The sequence below is a fragment of the Cyprinodon tularosa genome, unplaced genomic scaffold (assembly GCF_016077235.1).
Source record: "Cyprinodon tularosa strain WSP-4 unplaced genomic scaffold, ASM1607723v1 ctg772, whole genome shotgun sequence".
Taxonomy (NCBI): Eukaryota; Metazoa; Chordata; class Actinopteri; order Cyprinodontiformes; family Cyprinodontidae; genus Cyprinodon; species Cyprinodon tularosa.
The window spans coordinates 417,022-439,039 of record NW_024039532.1 but is presented as its reverse complement, the minus strand read 5'-3'; the positions used below and the strand labels follow the sequence as shown (position 1 = coordinate 439,039).

Below are 22,018 nucleotides of genomic sequence, written 5' to 3'. Positions count from 1 at the left end.
GGTTGTTAATGTGAGAGGAGAAGGACAAGGTACTATCAAGGATGACACCCAGACTCTTGACCTGAGGTGAGGGGGAAATTATGGAGTTGTCAAATGAAAGGGAGAAACTGTCAGCTTTGGATAAAGTAGATTTTGTTCCCACTAAGAGGATTTCGGACTTGTCATTATTCAGTTTAAGAAAGTTGGAGGTGAACCAGGATTTTATTTCGGTTAAGCAGGAGATTAATGAAGGAGGTGGGAGTGAAGAGTTTGGTTTACAGGAAAGATAGAGCTGGGTGTCATCCGCATAACAGTGAAAATTGATGTTGAATTTCCTAAAGATATTGCCAAGGGGGAGAATGTAGATGATAAAAAGTAGGGGTCTTAGAACAGAGCCTTGGGGAACACCGGTGGTAACTGGAGAGGAGTTGGAACGATATGACTTAATCTGAACAAACTGAGTGCGGCCAGAAAGATAGGATTGAAACCAGGCTAGGGGAGTGTGAGTGATGCCAATTGTATAAAGTCAATGGAGTAGGGTAGAGTGTGAAACTGTGTCGAAGGCTGCACTTAGATCAAGAAGAATGAGAATGGAAATTAGACCAGAGTCAGCTGCTATTAAAAGATCATTGATTATTTTTAAGAGGGCGGTTTCAGTGCTATGACGGGGACGGAAGCCAGACTGGAACTGTTCATAAAGGTTGTTGTGAGTTAAGTGAGAATGAAGTTGAGAAGCGACTGTTTTTTCCAATATTTTTGAAATAAAAGGTAAATTTGAAATTGGCCTGAGATTATTGTAATTGTTGGGATCTAGTCCAGGTTTCTTCACAATAGGAGTGATAATAGCAGTTTTGAAAAGAGATGGAACAATTCCAGAACCAAGAGAGGAGTGGATGATGGCAGTTATGAAGGGGAGGAGAGCGTGAAGGCAGGATTTAACCAGGGCAGACGGGATGGGATCAAGTGGGCAGGTGGAAGATTTAGATTTGTTGATAAAATCAGAAATATCGGAGAGGGTAGGGAGATAAAAGCTGCAAAAAGGCTGGCAGGGTGAAGGGGTTATAGGGGAAGGGGGTGACAGGATAGGAGGCAGGCACTGGTGAATTATCTTGATTTTATCATTGAAAAACTGCATAATCGAATTGCAGGCGTCGGTTGAGCATAGGTGGGGAGGAAGAGAAGCTGGGGATTTCAAAATATTGTTAAACACCAAAAACAGAGTCCGAGAATTACTTTCGTGTGAGGAGATCAGGTTGGAATAGTAAGTGGATTTAGTTATAGTGATTAGTTCTTTATATTGAGTTATCTGAGTTATATACATTTCACTGTGAATTGTTAAACCGGTTTTCTTTTTAAGTCTTTCAAGTTGACGGCACTTAGCCTTCATGGTCCGGAGTTCAGGGGTAAACCAGGGGGCGGAGTGGGAAAAGGTGACAGTCCGGGATTTTGTTGGGGCAAGGAGGTTCAAAATATCATTTAAGCAGTTATTGTATTGAGATGTCAGTTCATCCGGTGAGGAAGAAGAATCCAGGATTAAAGTTCTTAGGATGTGTGAAGAGAGAGTGTCCAAGTTAATGTTCTTAATGTTCCGGTATGAAAGGAGCCGTGGGGTCTTTGCTGTGAAGAGACAGGGGGAAATGCTGAATAAAAGGAGGAAATGATCAGATATGTGAAGATCCTCAGCTGAACAGTTAGAGGGGGTAAGACCAGAGCAACAAATTAGGTCAAGAGTATGACCTTTAGAGTGAGTTGGAAAATTGGAAAACTGATCAAAACCAAAATTGTCCAGACAAGATAGGAAATCTCTGCATTAACATGAAATTAACATGCATCTTATCTAAAAACATGCAAATCTTTGCATTGTATGATTTTAAACTTGAAGCTCATGCAAAGTAATACCTTTGCATGCAGGCCACCCTTGGTAGACAATATATGCATATGTTAAACTGACTGAGAAGAAGTGTGTGAAGGACTTAGCATGCATTTGTGGAGGAAAAAAAAGGAAAACAAGACATTGTCTGAAAAAGAAGACCGTAACTCTAAAGATTTCCTGGCAAACTACTAGCCAGAATACCATCTTAACAGGCTGCTGTAGAACAATATGGCATTCTTTCTAGTTTCTGATAATTAATTAGGCATTGCCTTATGAGATGTGTCAAACCTGGGATATTTTCTTGAATCCAACCTGGATTTAAACCTCCACACAACTTTAACCCTGACCAGTCAGGTATGCTCCTTGGTCTTGATGGGGTTGCTGGTTAACACATTTTCACCATTAAACATCTTAGGCCTTCACAGACTAACAGACTACAAACAATACACTTACTATACTGATCCTACACTTAAGCTAGCTCTGTTTAAATTTGAGGGGACCTAAACACTTGTTTAATAACTAATTTCAAGGTTCTTAACACCTGTGATGCTAATTAGTGTACACACCTTGATTTACACATACCCCTCTGGTCACATTATTTTCTTTTATAAGGGTACCATCATTTTTTGCCCAGGCCTGTTTTTAAAAATCATTCTATTTAACCCTTTAAAGCCCGATCCAAGAATAAAAAAAAACAGAAAATTACTTTTTTTTGGTTTGAAGTCCTTATTTGGCCTTTTAACAAAATATGTTAAAAGAAAAAACAGAAATAAATTTTTGGTATTAATAATTCATTACTATGCGATAAGTCAAGATAATTTTTTTGTGTAGTCTTCTGCCCTCTGTTATCAGGTAAATCTGATTGTGTACAACAGAATTTTGAGCAAAGTTTTTACTATTAAATTATGCAAAAGGTGTCAGACGCAAAAAATTTCAGAAACCGTATGTATCAAATATGATACATTTGGCATTACAGGGTTAAATAAGGGAAACCTAAAATCTTGTCCATGTGCATATGGAGGTAATCCAGTCCACTTTATTGCTTTAACACATTTCTTCAGCATGACATTTTTCATAGGGTTGCAGTACCTAAACCAATATAAAAATTATAATGAATCAAACACACTCTAATTCTAGAAAATCTAAAATTAAAAGTAAAAATATGTGGAGAACCACACAGCTCATGCAATGATAGAAACCAAAGAATAAATGAAGGATTGGATTTTATTTTGGAATCTGAATTAGAATAACCAAATTTAACCAAACTGGTTTACAATGTTTAACTTGCTAAATAAAATACATCGACCCTTGTGGAGGCAATACTTGATCTTAATCTAGAATAGAATAGATTAAAACTATACTTCTCAATGAAACGAATCCCTCCTGCTGACCTGCACACATACATTTCCTTCATTAATGAACAAAAGCTGAAACATCCCAAACAATTTCTGCAGCTGATCATTATACAAAATGCCATCTATTTTGTCCAGAGTACAAGCTGCTGAAAAGGTGAATTCAATTATTTTTCTGGGTATCATTTCTGATAGATGACTCTCAGACAGGAATAATAGCAACCATCTTTGCTCATGCTTTTGCAGCTTTCACTCCTGCCATCAATACTAGCCATGCGGTATACAAGTTGCACTTTTCCTCCAGTCGTTAGAACAGGTGATTAAATATCCAGAAGTGAGCATCACTATTTTCCCATTTACCATGAGGACTGGCAAGTCTTCCCTTTGCTCCTATTTGCACTTGCTTCCTTTCTCACATGTACATGTCACAAGTACATTTTTCACTGGGCATTCACGAGATGAAGCTGGTCTTAATTTTTAAACCATGGGACAAGGAGGACGATAAAATATTTTGAATGTAGGTGCACTACATGTAGCACCAAAGGAGATTAATGTGCATTAGCATTATGTATGTTTTTATTGTGGAAATCAATTACAAAAGAGCTCATTTCAATGGCAACAAAGTGTGCTGAGAATACAAAGTGAGTCATGATCACAAAGGAGGAAAAAAACATCTGAGTTTTTAATTCTACATGCCATTACACCACGTGTAGTAATGTTTTATAGAATTTTAATGGGTTTCTATAATGACAGTGGTGGTGCAGCTTATTAAAAGTGGGAGACCAACTTACACATTTACAATGAACCAGTGATGTTTGTTTGTTTGGGATTCCATTAAATAACACTGCATGAAAAGTGAGATTTTCGTCCCCGTAAACCCCCGTAAACTCCCGCAGATCTGCCTGATTTTCGTCAGTTTCCGACAATTTGCAACCCGTGCTTGTCCGCGTTTGTCGTGCCACAAATTGTCGGAAACGTACCGTGACGTATGTGGAGAGCGATCAGCTGTACTAATGGCCCTAATTAGCATATGAATGCAGCAAACCCGCGCGGCTGGCCAGGTCTGGCTTGAATAACCTACTCAGTATTGGCTGAAACCACTATTCTCAAACAAATGAAATCGCTCGTGATTGGCAGCAAAACCACACGTGGCCACGCCAGGCTTTAATTTTTGTTACTGAGTATTGGACGGAACCGCTTCTTTTTAAACAAGTAAAGTCGCTCGTGATTGGTTGGCATATATATATATATTTACATATATATATTTATTCATATATATATATATATATATTTATTTATTCATTCATATATTTATTCATTCATATATTTATTCATTCATATGCTGTGTATTTATGTTATCCTACACTACTACACAATTATTATGCTACCATCAAGGACATAAATTAATTTGTACAGGAAATGAACATTTGCCAGGAAGCTGTTTATGCAAAGAAAGAGCTTTATTAAAACACACACAACTATATACAACGCGTATCCAAACACATGCGTTTCTAAAAATTAAAAGTCCGTGAACGGTCCGTTTGCTTCCTCGGGGTTGGAGGTAACGGGCAGCATTCCCTCCGAGGCAGGTCCGATGTGCAGACGCCTACTGTGCGTGGCTCTGTACTTCGGCATCGCTTCTAACCGGGACTGCAGCTTAACACAGAGTTCAGAGGGATCCGGCCTACGAAATGGTGGCGACCGTACAATCCATCCAGAGACACCGCTGACGACGGCGGACTTCCAGAGTTCCACTTCCTCATCTGCTAGCACACTCTCCCTCGCTTTCAGCAGCTGAAAAAAAAAAAACAATGAATGAGCGCACTGCGTATGGACACAACACATCTATTAATGCACCTGAAAAATAGTCACCAAATAAAGTCTTACCCTCTTTCTTCTGGCCCGACTCCGAGCAGATTGCCTCCGCACGCAGCGTGTTGGCTGGCTGCGTATATCTGAAGCTCCTGCGTACCGTCTGAAAATACGTCTTACAGGCAGCTGGAAAACAATTAAATGAGAGTGGTATAAATAAAAAATCAAACGCAAGTCACAGTAACAAGGAAGGAGAAAACATTAAAACAAGTCACTTACACACAATGTCGTCTTTATCATCATCGTGCAAATCTGGACTTGCTGATTATGGCTCCGAGCAAAAAGGAGGTCTGTGAAAACAAAATGTAAAGCTATGATCGGTATCCATTACCTTTTACCGCAGAATGAAAGCATATTCTTACCCTTGCTCCGGTTCATAGCGCCTGCAATTAGTCTCCGAGTTGTTAAGACGGCGTACTGCTTCCTGTAAATCACAAAAAATGCACTTTAATAAAGCTTGTTCTTGCAAGGCTAGGCTAGATAGGCTAATAGCTAGGCTGCTATTAGCCATAGCTCAGGCTAGGCCGCTTTTAGCTTAGCAGGCAGTAATCGAACATATATTTACCGCTAGCATCTCTTCTTTGAGTTCGTCTTGTTCGATGCAGAGTCGCCATCGCGTCCAAGAAGAGTTTTACCCCGAAATCCCACATACTCCGTCTGCGCTCCGCTCCGCTCCGCCCCGCTGCGCTCCAGACCGCCTGCACAAAGCAAAGCCTACAGCCGCCGCTGTGGCTCCGTCCCCTCCTCTCTGAGTTCCTTGGAGATCGTAGAGGGCATGCGCCAGATGAACCAGGGTTTCCGCGGATCATTAAAAATAATTACAATTCATAATTCTTTTTTTAATCAAGGCCTTAATTGGCACTAAAATTAATTAAATATGTTTATCGTTGCATTTATGATTCTTTAATAAAAATGCTTCTAAAAACAATTTCGTCAGATATTATATCGCTATTAATTTGCGTGGAACTGTTTATAAAGCCGTATGTTCGGAAAGGAAGCTCGAGGCGGAGAAAAAGCTAGAGAATATATATACGTATATATGTGTGTGTGTGTGTGTGTGTGTTTACATACATACAGGAGTCATGGAACTCTGCTTGCAGCTCCTTCATATTTCATGTACACTAATAACTTGTGTACATGGTTCTTGTTGATGGCATTAAAATCATTTCTAATAGCATTAAAATAGCATTAAATTAGAGTCACTCATTCCTGTATGAACCCTGTGAGCGCTTAATTTAATATGACATATTAAAAAAATCCCACCATCATCCAGCATATGTTCAGTTTCTGCCCAAATATATATATATATATTTTTGTAGATTTTTGTAACAGAGATAAGGATAATTCAAAACTGCTTTTTTTTTTTTATGAACTTGTTCTCTACAACTTAGCATCTCTTTTCATTCCTGTAATAAGAAGTTTCTTTTAACTGGATTTGATTAAACTTTAAGTCCCTCGGTATAAAATAAATATTTTAATGGAGATGAGAAATCTGCTTCCTGGTTGGTGAATAACCAATAGTTTGGATCCAATCATTTAAATAAACGGTGTTAGTTTTTTTTTTTTTTTTTTTAGATATTTATAAGAATTGTGCTATAATTTCTAGTCACCAATCTGTTGCTGCTATATTTTAATTTGACGAACCGGAATTTGTCGATGTTCTTTTTCCTGTTTGGTGCAATTGCAATTGCGGATCTTGACCTGGCCGGACCTTATGACCACAGTGTACCAATCTTCTGATGGCTACTTCCAACAGGATAATGCGCCATGTTATAAAGTGAATCATCTCAGACTCATTTCTTGAAACTTTTCCACTTAAGTAATTGTGAATTGAGCATATTGACAGACAATATTTTATTTTTTATCTTAAATGCAAATTTTTTTTAAAATAATTACTGCTCTAAAAGTATTGCTCTGTCAGCTAAAGATCTGTTTTGGTCTCTATACTTTAATTAAATAAATCAATTCAAGCTAAAATGTGAGAGGCTATACTAAGCCTGATCTCTTTGTATCAGAGATTTTCTTCCTTAGAAAGATGTCACTTGGGGTAAAACCCCCCCTGCAAGCCTGGTTTGCATTTGTATAGCTCACAGCATGTTCATTTACATGTTAAAGCCTCCCCTAGAATTCCATGGGGGGGAGGCATGGGGGGAACACTGCCTAAGAAATTCCACGTCAATTTCTGACAATTTACGGGAGTTTTCGACGAAGCCTGCAAATTGCCGTAAACTGCCGCTAACCTGAAGTTCCACGACAATCTACAGTGCCGTATATTGACGAAAATCCCACTTTTCATGCAGTGTAAACTGGTTGTTGCACTCATTCTCACACATTTATTATTCTATTAGCCAAACGTACAGAGTAATTTTCTGCAAGAGCTGAGTCATGATTTTAGGTTTTCAAAGGACACAAAGACACAGATACAGTTAAAACAAGACATTCACTGGACATATATTGTACATGAAGACACAGAATTATAATTTTTCTTTGTGTCTTATATTATATAAAACAGAAATCTCTCCTTTTTGGTCAGTTAGGATTAAAAAAAGCTAACTTTATTTACTATATCCAAAAAGTAATAAGTTCAAATTCATTAGTTTCAAAACAATGAGCTAAGTATGCCTTTAAAACATTCAACAAAGCCTAATGTACAGTAGGATGTCATGGTATTGTTTTTTGATTGTCAGGTAGAAATAATATGATCAGGTGAACTGGATTTTATGGTGTCACAAGCTACAAATCAGAGTTTCTCATTTTAAAACCTCTGTTGATGTTCGAACCAGAAATGGCCACCTGGATTTATGTCATTTACGTCCCTTGTTTTGACCATGTTTCAAACAATCAGGAACCCCCCTGCAGTGCCGTCAGTAAGAATTGGTGCCTCTCTTTTACCTATTATGCAAGTGACCGTAAGTGACCAGAAAATGATAAACTAAGCCTGCCAAACTTCTATTGTTGCCCAACATCCACACACATTTCTAGAATATCTACGGTAAAAATAGAATGGGATGCAGATCTTTTAGTTATCAGGCTCCTCTCCTGTGGAACCAACTACCAGTTTTAGTCCGTGAGGCAGACACCCTGTCTACTTTCAAGGCTAGGCTTAAAACTTTCCTTTTTGATAAAGCTAATAGTTTGAGCGACTCAGGTTATCCTGAGCTATCTCTATAGTTATGCTGCCATAGGTTTAGACTTTTCGAGGACATAGCGACCCCCATTTCATCATTCTGCTTCATTCTCTCTCTATTCTCCTATTCTGCAGAATCTGTTAGTTCAATCTCTAACGTCATGCCCTCTCTGCTTTTCCTCAGAGTAGCTTTGCCTCGTCTGTTTGGCTGTGACGCCATCCTGGAGAGAAACATCAGCTGTGCTGCTTCCATCAACACCCTTGTTTATAGATGCTGGAGATCGGCCTGTTTTCCAGTGTGGTCCTGTTTCTCTGACCGTGACTGGCTGGATGTGCTCTCTTCGTCCTCTGGCATGGGAGCTGGCTCGTAGCTCGTCTGCCTGACTGTGTGTTTCCTGGACTGGGCCGCCTTTGGCAGCTGCTTTTTGTGTCTCTGCTTTTGTCTCCATGAACCCCAGTCGGCCTCAGCATATGGCCACTCACACTGAGCCTGGTTCTGCTGGAGGTTTCTTCCTGTTAAAAGGAAGTTTTTCCTCTCCAGTTTCGCTACAAGCATGCTTAGTGTGAGGGATTGTATTTGAGTCAATGAGTCAATGCAATCAACTGGTTTTCCTTAGATAGAAAACTTTGAATCAATTTGACTGTATGATCTGGTTGAACTGTAAAGTGCCTTGAGATGACATTTGTTGTGAATTTGGCACTATATAAATAAACTGAATTGGATTGAAATTGAATTTTAACAGAAAAAGTCAGATTCCTGTGTGGTTCTTTGAGAAATCTTCTCAGCTTGGAAGATCAGACATGGCAGCATCATGATATCTGATTTACTTCTCAAAATAGATACATACCATGAAATTAGATATAATGTAGTGGGTATCACATGGCTTCAGACAAATGATCACTACTTTTCACTCCCCGTTGATCAAGTGAATCCGGCACCCCACAGGAAGTCTGCAGCATCTTTGTTTTCTCTCACACCCAAAACAAATCCCATGATGTTTTGCGAGGAGATCTCTCACAAAACATTCTGGGACATATCTATTTGTTTATTGACAATGGTTGCACACTACTTTTCAAGGTGCATGTGGGAAATTTTGAATCCACTCCTTTTTCATCCGCTAGACATTCGAACACTCAATTAAAATGGCGTAACCACTATATACCTCTCTATATAGGGCTTAGGGCGGATGTTCAGACACAGATGTGTGTAAACCAGGCATACTACAACTATACAGTAGCATGAGAGCAACTGTTCTGTTTCTCAGTTCTGCCTAGCTGTGTGTTTCCGGGACGCAGCCGCCTGTGGAGCCTGTTAACAGTTGTATCTCTATATCTTTCTGTATGTCCTCTTCTGTCTCCTTGGACCCCAGGCGGCCTCGGCATATGGCCGCTCACGCTAAGCCTGGTTGTGCTGAAGGTTTCTCCCTGTTAAAAGGGAGTTTTTCCTCTCCACTGTCACTACAAGTATCATTAGTGTGAGGGATTGCCTTAGAGTCAATGAGTTGATGCAATAAATAGGTTTTCCTTGGATAGAAAACTGAATCAATTTGACTGTATGATCTGGTGAACTGTAAAGTGCCTTGAGATGACATGTGTTTTAAATTGGCGATATATATGAAGAAACTAATTGAATTGAATTAACAGGCAAAATTGGAAAATGTTCCAGAAAACACTTGTGGATGGAAAAGGTCTTTAAAAAATAGGTTATATATAGTGTGCAAAACTTTAAAAATACTGAAAGTATTTACAATACTTAATGCTTAATATAATATCCTGGCACTGAGCAAACAGAAATAATGTTTGTAATTCTGACTGATCTAAACATCAAAAGGTCAGGCTGTAAAGTTAGACCGTATAAAGAAAAGGTTTCTCTGTGTTCTTATGCAATTCGTATTGTCTAGAATTTTCTTCTTATTATTATTTTAGATAATTTGGCTAGGTCATGCAGTCATTATTAAATTGTCAGTAGCAATTGGAACTTTTTGAAGGAATTCTTTCCTAATACCATATTTATTTATCACTTGAATATCCTGAATAGCTGATTAGCCCTGAAGCCCAAAATTTCCCCATTGTTGGACAATAAAGGGATTTTCTAAGCAATTTGAGTCCTTCTTCTTTTAGGACACATGCTGAATTCTATAACCCTAGACCTCAGCCACTTTTAAAAGGATCATTTTAGTCATGTAAAATCCTAACTGATAATAAAAAGATGCAACAAATGTATCTCTCTAGTAAAAAATTATAATAATGTCATTTTTTTCCTCTCTGTCAGTGACTAAATCCCTGTTTACAAGTTCACAGCAAAATGGGCGGCAGTAGAGACTCTTGCAAATGTCAGGAGGAGTGTGGCTACATTCAAATGTCACTGATGTCTCAGACTCCTCACTGCTGATACAAAAGTAGAATAAAATGGCACCATCTATAAGAAAAAAAAACAAGTATACAGAGCTGCTCTTTTACTTTACATGTTTAGATTATTTAGATTTAGCAGTCACCCACTCTGTTTTCAATTAACTATTTCTAATATATACAGATTTGTTTGAATAGCTTCAGCAGGAAAATATTATTTAAAGTTAGAGGTATTCTACCGTCATTATATTTATGTGATTAACAAAAAAATATCCCTGCTTTTTTTAAAGGTAAAATAAAATAAGGGTGTCACTAGGACATCAATCAATAAACATGATTTACCCTTAAGCTAAGGTAAAGAGTTTAACTGAAATACTGCTCTATTGCATTGCTAAACATCCATCCATCCGTCCATCCATCCGTCCGTCCGTCCGTCCGTCCGTCCGTCCACCCTCTTCTACTTTTTCTGGGCTTTTTCCAGGCTCGGGTAGTGGAGGCAGCAGTCTACCTTGAGAACCACCCTTCCCAGTCCACACACACCTCCTCCAGATGCTCTGCGGGGAACCAAGGCGACACCAGGCCAGCTCAGAGACAAAATTCCTCCAGCGTGTCCTGAGCCGTCCACGAAGCCTCCTCCCAATAGCATATGCCTAGAACACGTCCCGAGGGAGACGTCCAGGAGGCATCCGAAATAGATTTAAGAACCACCTCAGCTAGCTCCTTTCTACGTGGAGGAGCAAGGACTCTACTCTGAGCTTCTTCCGGGTAACTGAGCTCCTCACATGATCTCGAAGGGTGCGCCCAGTCACCCTGCGAAGGAGACTCATTTTAGCCGCTTGTATTCGCGATCATGTCATTTTGGTCGTTTGTTCTTCGTCATGTTCTTTTGGTCATGACCATAGGTGAGCGTGGGAACGTAGATCCATCGGTACATCGAGAGCTTTGCCCCCCGACTCAGCTAATCTTTTTTTAATCCCTTGTTCTGCAAAAATTAAACAATTATGAATCAAATACTGAATTAATGCCAAAGGTAACTGGTAAATGTGTAGACGTGTACTTTTATACTTTAATTTTTAACATGGATTGGGATCCAAACTCAAACAGACCCTAATAAGAGTCATTCATCTCCCCTTCTGAGTGAGACACACACCATCTACCAAACGGAGTCGATGGGTTAATTAAGTCTTGGAGGGATTTGATATTTTTAGACATCTAATTAATGAGCAGAACACCAGAGGACAGACACAGGCTGTGGTGACATTTGTTTAATTTGGATTTACTGATAAAGTGTGTAAATTGAGGGGTGTCTCCTTGTACCCATAATAAAAGAAACAGAAAGCAGTGCAGGAAGCATGTGCTGACTGCTGTGAAAACACATATATCACCCAATTATTCTGAAAGGACCAGAACAAGAGGGTCCATTAAAAGTTTTCACATTATTACAGTTTTAGATTGGTTCCAAACTATTTCAAGATATTGAAAATTATGCTCTGAATGAATTTGAACATCTCTGTTTGCTCAGATTCAAAAGCTGAATACCTCTTTAACAATGACCAGCCACTTTGATGTGTTGCAGTCAGGTTTCTATTTTTGTGTTTGTGTTTCCGGTTTTGCCAATATAGCTCTGGGAATAGATGTCACAGAGGTAGATGATAGGCCAACATATTTGCTTTCACAAGCAGACCGTTATGACTGTTGCCATAAGGTTGGTAGTTGTATATGAAATTATATGAAAGAAAGAAGAGATAGAATTAAGGGCAAGAGATAGAGAAAGGAAAGAGCACATGAAAAGAGAATAAATAACAGCAAAAATAGACAACACAGAAGATATTGTGTAACTCTTAGAAGTCTGCTTCCACATTTATTAGAGTCGAGAGCAACAGAAAACAGAGAACATAACAACAGCAACATAAAGAAAAGCTTTAAAAGCAGCGGGTATCCCTTAGATATCCATGGGTGTGGAAGACAAAACCTATGGTGATTAAACAATATTATTCAGGGTGGTATATTTCTGTAATTGCAGCTTAATATTTAGTATTAGTGCGTATCTAGGTACCAAACTCCCATGGTATCTATGCATGGACATGCTCCTGTAAAAAGGATTTACAAACCTGCAGAAGAATAATATGCTTAATAGCAGGTGTGGGCGGCCTCAGACTTGACCTACAGGACCCAGGATTGATAAAGAGGCCTGGAAAAGGGCAGACAAGAGCAACCAGAGCCTGACCCCAAGCAACAAAACTATTGGCAAAAATATTTGATTCCTCTCTCATTACTTTGGCAAATAATGATTTATGATCAAATAATGATCCACAGAGTTTGTTGTTGTGGAAGAAAGGAAGAAACACAGTTACAGACTTGCAGGTAAATTCATTTATTCCCATGTTATGGAGGGGGAATGTTATGTGTGATAGCATCTAGTAGACTAGAAATTTCTTTAATCCAATAATCTGTCATATTTTACATTAGAATGGGATTTACAAGAATCTTCATCTTCACCCTCAGGGTTAAGCCCCTGTTTTCCTAAAATCCTAGATCCTCCCCTGGTTCTTCCTATATCAACATGAGAAAGCTCTAACTATACATGTCTGTGGAGGCTGTATGAAACTTCACAGAGAAAGTGTGAAACTCTATATTTAACAGTCGATTTTTAACAATAGCGAATGCCTTATTCTTTTTAATTGCCTGGATATATTTCAAGAACTGTAAGACATCTCACGGGGGGAAGAATTATTTTAATGAAGCTACTCTTGAGGAACCCCTTGCAGCTCTGCTGCTGCTTCAAGCATTTTAGCAATTACATAACCCCTGTTTCCCATTCACAGCACGACTGGATAGATTGGGGAAGTAAGTGGTGTACAGAAGGTCCAACTTGAGCGCTTGGATTTGTGAACATAGGGAATATGGTCAGTGGACATGTTGTGTCTGGTAATATAAAATCTTACCTGGGATCTTACAGTGCAGAAATACGTTTCAAAGGGCACAGAGGGAGTGAGGATCTGGTAGGGGGTATAGTAAAAGTATGAAAAATCGTTTGGGACAGAAAATAGATGGATAACAGAAATAGAAGCTCTTAAAGCCTCAGCCCTTCAACTTGCAGTTTGATTCTTTCCAAAAGACACATTGGATGTTGAAGGAGGTGTCCTTTTTTCCTCTCTTTTACTCTAAATACAGATCAAGCACTTATCTCTTCTGTTAAATGAATTCACTCAGTCAACATAAAGAGGTTTGAACATTGATCTTATTCACTGACATTTAATGTTATCAGATCTTACTTTGGAAATATTTAGCAGTTGTGTTAAAAGGAAAGATCTGCATCTTGGACTTTAGGTTTAAATGTTACCCTTGAATCTATATAATTTTTTCATGTTATAACAGCAAACGTATTTTGGGAGTAAATAACAGATCAAAATAGAATTGTGCATGATTTAGGAGGAAAGGAAATTATACATACTTTCAAAATTTTTTTGACACATAAAAATGTGTGATAAATAACCAGTATGTGTGATACTGGTTATTTTGTTATAGATCTGATAATAAATAAATACCGGGCAAATATAGAAGATATTGATATCAATACTGATGCCTTGAATATTTAAGTTTCACATGTTATCCAAATTCTGACCTTGAAATGTTTTTGTTGTTTTTCTTTTGTTGAGCAATTGGACGAAGTTTATAGATGACTAATTACATAACAGTGGAAGGGATGTCCCCTTTAGGGCTGAGACAAAGTAGCATCCCGTTTTTTGCACTTTCTGATAAAACAGCAGCAGTGCTTCATAAAAGAATAAATCCAAAACTAAACTGTCAATTTCACCACGATAGTTTCAATCCGATACTTAAGATACTAACTTATTAATATTTTTTATTAATTAATTAATTATATTAATATTAATATAAAAACTGAACTTTTTACCTATTCTTTTTTGTAACATAGCTTATGCTTAATCAGATCATATACAGTAGAAGGTTTGTATGGAAATCTGTTTTTTATCTTAGATTAAGCTTATAATTTTGACTAGGTGATTTAACACATTAAACTTCCCATTCAGTTTTAGCTCTGGCAGTAGGACTAGGTAGTTTAGGGCATAGGTTTGGTGAATGCTGAACCTGAGGAGCCTCGTATGGGCGCTGTTGAAGGAGTTAGGGTCCTGTCTGAAGTGCTGGCTAATGGCAAAGGGTTAAATTCTGAAATATTGGAAGAATTTTATGAACAGGGTTCACAGGTTGAGGTACACTATATTGCCAAAAGTATTTGCTCACCTGCCTTGACTCACATATGAGCTTAAGTGACATCCCGTTCCTAATCCATAGGGTTCAATATGACGTCGGTCCACCCTTTGCAGCTAGAACAGCTTCAACTCTTCTGGGAAGGCTGTCCACAAGGTTTAGGAGTGTGTTTATGGGAATTTTTGACCATTCTTCCAGAAGCGCATTTGTGAGGTCGCACACTGATGTTGGACGAGAAGGCCTGGCTCTCAGTCTCCGCTCTAATTCATCCCAAAGGTGTTCTATCGGGTTGAGGTCAGGACTCTGTGCAGGCCAGTCAAGTTCATCCACACCAGACTCTGTCATCCATGTCTTTATGGACCTTGCTTTGTGCACTGGTGCACAGTCATGTTGGAAGAGGAAGGGGCCAGCTCCAAACTGTTCCCACAAAGTTGGGAGCATGGAATTGTCCAAAATGTCTTGGTATGCTGAAGCATTCAGAGTTCCTTTCACTGGAACTAAGGGGCCAAGCCCAGCTCCTGAAAAACAACCTCACACCATAATCCCCCCTCCACCAAACTTTACACTTGGCACAATGCAGTCAGACAAGTACCGTTCTCCTGGCAACCGCCAAACCCAGACCCGTCCATCAGATTGCCAGATGGAGAAGCGCGATTCGTCACTCCAGAGAACGCGTCTCCACTGCTCTAGAGTCCAGTGGCGGCGTGCTTTACACCACCGCATCCGACGCTTTGCATTGCACTTGGTGATGTATGGCTTGGATGCAGCTGCTCGACCATGGAAACCCATTCCATGAAGCTCTCTGCGCACTGTTCTTGAGCTAATCTGAAGGCCACATGAAGTTTGGAGGTCTGTAGTGATTGACTCTGCAGAAAGTTGGCGACCTCTTCGCACTATGCGCTTCAGCATCCGCTGACCCCGCTCCGTCAGTTTACGTGGCCTACCACTTCGTGGCTGAGTTGCTGTCGTTCCCAAACACTTCCATTTTCTTATAATACAGCTGACAGTTGACTGTGGAATATTTAGGAGCGAGGAAATTTCACGAATGGATTTGTTGCACAGGTGGCATCCTATCACAGTTCCACGCTGGAATTCACTGAGCTCCTGAGAGCGACCCATTCTTTCACAAATGTTTGTAAAAACAGTCTGCATGCCTAGGTGCTTGAATTTATACACCTGTGGCCATGGAAGTGATTGGAACACCTGATTCCAATAATTTGGATGGGTGAGCAAATACTTTTGGCAATATAGTGTATGTGCAGCCCCCCAGAAGCCCTCAGCCAAAACAATTAACTTGTCTGCCCCTGCTGTGCAGTCACCACAGGCCCTGTCCAGTGCTGAACCTGTTTTAACCTGGGGTGGTACTGTCCAATGCTGAAATGGCTGGCGCCTTGTCTGCCCCTGCTGTGCAGTCACCACAGGCCCTGTCCAGTGCTGAACCTGTTTTAACCTGGGGTGGTACTGTCCAATGCTGAAATGGCTGGCGCCTTGTCTGCCCCTGCTGTGCAGTCACCACAGGCCCTGTCCAGTGCTGAACCTGTTTTAACCTGGGGTGGTACTGTCCAATGCTGAAATGGCTGGCGCCTTGTCTGCCCCTGCTGTGCAGTCACCACAGGCCCTGTCCAGTGCTGAACCTGATTTAACCTGGAGTGGTACTGTCCATTGCTGAAATGGCTGGCGCCTTGTCTGCCCCTGCTGTGCAGTCACCACAGGCCCTGTCCAGTGCTGAACCTGTTTTAACCTGGGGTGGTACTGTCCAATGCTGAAATGGCTGGCGCATTGTCTGCCCCTGCTGTGCAGTCACCACAGGCCCTGTCCAGTGCTGAACCTGTTTTAACCTGGGGTGGTACTGTCCAATGCTGAAATGGCTGGCGCCTTGTCTGCCCGTGCTGTGCAGTCACCACAGGCCCTGTCCAGTGCTGAACCTGTTTTAACCTGGGGTGGTACTGTCCAATGCTGAAATGGCTGGCGCCTTGTCTGCCCCTGCTGTGCAGTCACCACAGGCCCTGTCCAGTGCTGAACCTGATTTAACCTGGAGTGGTACTGTCCATTGCTGAAATGGCTGGCGCCTTGTCTGCCCCTGCTGTGCAGTCACCACAAGCCCTGTCCAGTGCTGAACCTGTTTTAACCTGGGGTGGTACTGTCCAATGCTGAAATGGCTGGCGCATTGTCTGCCCCTGCTGTGCAGTCACCACAGGCCCTGTCCAGTGCTGAACCTGATTTAACCTGGAGTGGTACTGTCCATTGCTGAAATGGCTGGCGCCTTGTCTGCCACTGCTGTGCAGTCACCACAGGCCCTGTCCAGTGCTGAACCTGAGGAGCCTCATATGGCCGCTGTTGAAGGAGTTAGGGTCCTGTCTGAAGTGCTGGCTAAAGGCAAAGGGTTCAATTCTGAAATATTGGAAAGAATCTGATGGACAGGTTTCACAGGTTGAATTATGTGCAGCCCACCAGAAGCCCTCAGCCAAAACAATTAACTTGTCTGAGGTTAACTTGAGGTTATGTGCAGGTTTAGTTTTCCACTATACATTTTCGATGTAAACCAATAATTAAGATTTAAATATGCATGTTCTTCCTTTAGTTTGTTGTGTTCTCTAGATAGTCTGTGCAAACCTTAAAATGGGATATATAAGTACAGTAATAGCTACATTTGGCATCAAAGGATATCAGAATAAAATATGTGGAGAAAATATTTATGAAACATTTCTTCAGTCTATGAACTCAAACGCTGACGCAATGGAGCAGAAATTAGTAATTTTGTGTTTCTTAGGAGCCTGACTTGAAAATAAAATTGAAAACATGTGCACTTGAGGGTAACATATCTTAGTCACTGGAAGCCAATGACAATTTAGAGTTGTTAACTCATCATGATGAAAACTGTTACAGGTGCTTTAGCCTGAAACTTCTTTCAGCTGAGATCTGCTCTCATCATCCACAGCACCTTGCTGACCTATGCATTACATCTTAAAACATCCATGGGTTCCTTCCCTTACAAATTTGTTTTCATTGCACTCATTTTTCTTTATTGTATGGTTATCAAAATGCTCCAGTGTGATTTTGGTGATTTTGAATAATTTGGCATATTTTGGAGAGGTTTGGAGACACTGATGACTGCAGAAGTTAAAAATCCCATATCTGTAGAACTGTGATACCTAGAAGTCTAAATATAAAACAATGACACATGCCTGTTCTCAAGCATGTCTTTGTTACTGCTATTCAAAAAAATACCTATCATTTTTGAGAAGAAAAAAAACAAGTTTGATTCATGTTAGAAATTATGCAGTTTAGGCTGTTTTTAGTCACATGGTTTTATTGTTCTATTTCATAGTTATATATTCAGAAAATAGAAGATTTTAGCTTTCAAATGATGTATCACACATGTAATTTGGGCTTACAGTTCCTTAGTTATTTGCTTTTCTATTTGGTTATGCACAAAGGTGAGGATTACTTAAAATTAGGTGGATGTTAAGAAGATACCACAGTTTAAACATGTGCAGTGTTAATTTTTACTAAATATGTCAATATTTACAAAATATCTTCTCATTTAAGTGTGATGAAAACAGCTGCAATAAATAACAGGAGAAATTAGATTATTTAACATATCCTGCACCAATAAACTACCAAAGAAAACAGATTTTAAGAGGGAATAAAATTAGAAAACAAATAAATAAATGATGTGATCAATGATTAGCATTTTATACGTCTCCCCTGCTTAGCCTTGTCTTTTTGAAGGATGAAGATGGGATCATTTATCTGCATAAAATTGGTTATGTAGAAGATAGCTGCATGTGAAATCATGCTTGTTTCTGATTTGTAAACTCAGGACATTGTGAAAGTATCTCCATCTGTATGACTGCCCTTTTCACTTCTTATTCACACCTGGAGCTCACTTGAAATATGTAAATATTATGATCACTATAATTACAATTTTGACAAGCCCAACTTTTTTGGTGCCTCATTCAGTACTTGATACTCCAGGCACAGTGTTTGATGCTGTTGCTAGGTAAAATGAACTGTATAAAGTGGAAGTGGAAGTGGAAGCCAGGCCTAATACTGGGAAAAAATAAATATTTCACAGAAAGAAAACATATTGAGTATCTTGAAATCTTAAAGTTGACCTTGAAGTTGATAAAAGTGGATTCATGACATTTTGAACTTGGCTTATATGGATTTAATTTAGATCTGGCTTTGTTCTTTTTTTCATATTGGAATAGAGGAGTAGTAGCACCTTTTTCCCACTTAATGTCTGGGTTCCTGTGTGTTAGTGAGTGCGAGTTATGCATCTCTACCAGAGAGGATCTTTGTGCAGAACCTGGGTAGCCTACACAGGTGAAGATAGTCTTTCTAATCAGAGTGCTGGGCTTAAGACAGCAGCAGAGCCTTCACTCAGCGCTGGTTTCTTGTCTCAAACTCAACGCTATTTCTGACATTTGAATTAAAAAAGCTTCCTGGATGGGAAGCGAAAGTGTATTGTAGCATCCTTCAACTTGATGACAGGGTGTTAATTTCTTTGGCTCAGGTAGACTATGTTAGAATTAAATTACCTTATTAGAAAACCTGCTTAAAAGGGTAAGAGAGCCAAATCTTATGACCACAGTCTAACATAGGAGGCAGCCAAGTATAATATACATTTACAATAAACTTTTTATTTTATTAGATTTTTTAAAATTACAAATCACGGAGCAGTGGATCATGACTTGGATGTGAATGACAAACACCTTTGAAAATGGTTAGAGAACCCCCTGTTCTTACAATGGCCGTTTATTTTTCCAGGTCAGTCTTTCTTTTTGCAGTTTAGCAAGCATTTTATATCACTCTAGCATTTCACCTTTGGCAAATTAACTTGGCAGTTAATTGGCTAATTAAATCTCAGTATAAAGCGCTATCAGCAAAACTATTGCAAGTCTAATCCTCTCTTTCTGAAGCAGCAATAAACGGACCCTCTTTTGTGCAAGCAACTAATGACCAGGGGATAAGATTTGTCTGCAAAAACGTTTTGGATTTTTTTTTTATTTTTACTTCATTTCGTTTATTAAAATCCAGTGAAATGTGAAGATGCACAGAAAATTATCAGTGTGGAAAATTATATAAAACATATTTCATTTTTAACCTAACGTGTTAAAAGGCTTAATATTCATGCAACTTCACATATTTTAAAGCACATCCCCAGCATTTTTAATGGGGTTATGTCCGGGGCCAGTGTAAAGGCTTAGTGCTCATTTTATCTACTGTAAAATCAGTTTTAATATATCTTTAGGATGATGATCCTGCTCTAAAGCCCAATTGTTCCTTGGTATCAACAAGGAAATTAATCAGGAATTTTAGAAACAACCCACTAGACTGCCCTGAAATGACAAATGCTGGAACACCAGTTTCACAGTTCGCAGTGAGTGAAACAATTGATCAACATGGAGTTAGACGGTGCTAACAAGCATGCTTCAAAACCGACACCTTTAAGCTCAACTGAACCTTGCAGTTGTTCAAAAGGAAAACGATATTCTGCAGACAATTTTTTTTTTTCAGTATTTCTAGTTCATATAAGCATCTTTTTCCCACTGTGACTAATTGGTTTAAAAGTCTAATTATAAGCTGAAAAAATAAGGATAAAGTACCTGCACTGTATTTTTCTTTTCCGTAGCACCTTCAAAGGCACTTTTACTTTTCAAAACATATGCACAAACCCTAACCCTCGGTATGTCACCTCTCTATGTTGCAATCTCATACTCTGGTACCACTTCAGAAGTTTTTCATTTATGTGTCATCAGCCAAGGACGCAAACAAGGTGACTAGCATATCATCAAGCCATCTGGTGTGCAATAAAAAGAAATAACACTTGCTCACTCACTAACACAGGGACAAGCATTTAGTACACACATCCTCTGAGTGCAATTCATGTTGATAAAGTTTAGACAGCTGAGGGTAATCCCAATATGATGACAGCAGGACATGAATACTTCTCAATGTGACCCCTCAGTTTTGTGCAGCGACTTCCCAGGATATCAGTCTCCTCTTTAAGCAGTGCTCTATTTTAAAGATCAACGGTAAACAAAAGGGAGCAAAAACTGACAACTCATTTGCTTCTTTTCTGCCTCCTTTTGCATTCTGGAGTATATGAGCATCAGAGAGGCACAAACCTCAGCAGTATGCATCTCTAACTGCCTTCTGGTTCAATACATCTTCTGTGAGAGGTCCCTGAGTGGGCATTGATTCTCCTCCAGGGAGGGAAAATGTGTCTCAACCTTTGTGGATTGGATTGATAATGTTAAGCTAAATATAGCCCTGCGGCAAGGAGCAAGAGCTAAGGTTTATTTTTAGAAATGTTTTTATAGTGCTGCAACTTGGACAATACTTTAGCTGGATAAACAAATGGATGGAAGTAAGTAAGGAAGGTAGAATGGCAACTCTGTTCAAGAGTTGGATTATACTGAGTATAATTTTTTACAAATTGGATTAAAAAGTACTTAATGTTTCTGTTTCAGAATAATGGATTTTGAATTATAATAATATATATGCCATGGTTCATAGAGTTTTGACTTTGCAGATCATACCCTCTAGCTATAGAATGGGGTCTTTTCTTATTTCACTCAAGGAATTATTTTGTCTGCAGACATTTTGCAAACTTAAAGTTTAAAATTTGAGTTATGAAAAAATATGTAAGTCGTGATACTGCTGGAAAATGTGCTGACTCCTTCTGCATTTACTTCCACACACCTACATGCAGGGTATGAGCTGTATAATTATGCTCATAACTGTAATCCATGCAAGAACAAAGGTACAAATGTACACTGATAGGTGCTGTTTTGATCTTCCCTGTGGTCAAGATAACACATGCTGTGTTATTGGACAGGATCACATTGGACTATCTAGAACAAATTTCAATGCGGCTAAGAAAATAATTTTTTTCTTTTCTTTTTCTCAATAAAGTGATCCGTAAAAGGTTTCTGAGACACTTGATGTACATACACACAATTGGTGTGTATACAAATGCACTCTCTGACGCAGAGAGAAAGATAACCATATTTTCTTCAGTTACTTTTTTAAAAACAGGGCAATGCCATTCACACCAGAAAAATAAGAATAAGAATAATGAACCAGCAAAATAAAAAAAAACATCTTAAAATGTCAGTTTAGAGAGGTTAAAAAAAGAAAAACAGGAAGTATATGATGCTACATCTAGACCACATCCATTTGCAGTATGCGTTTCTGTGTTGAGCCGTAATTATTTATAAGCGGAGC

The 22,018-nt window shown here is 39.3% G+C and overlaps 1 protein-coding gene across 1 annotated transcript in view; it reads right to left on the bottom strand.

Moving 5' to 3' along the window:
* Nucleotides 1-22,018, bottom strand: part of LOC119773631 (disks large-associated protein 2-like) — a 236,315-nt gene that overhangs the window by 2,090 nt on the left and 212,207 nt on the right. The gene's annotated exons all lie outside the window — the stretch shown is intronic.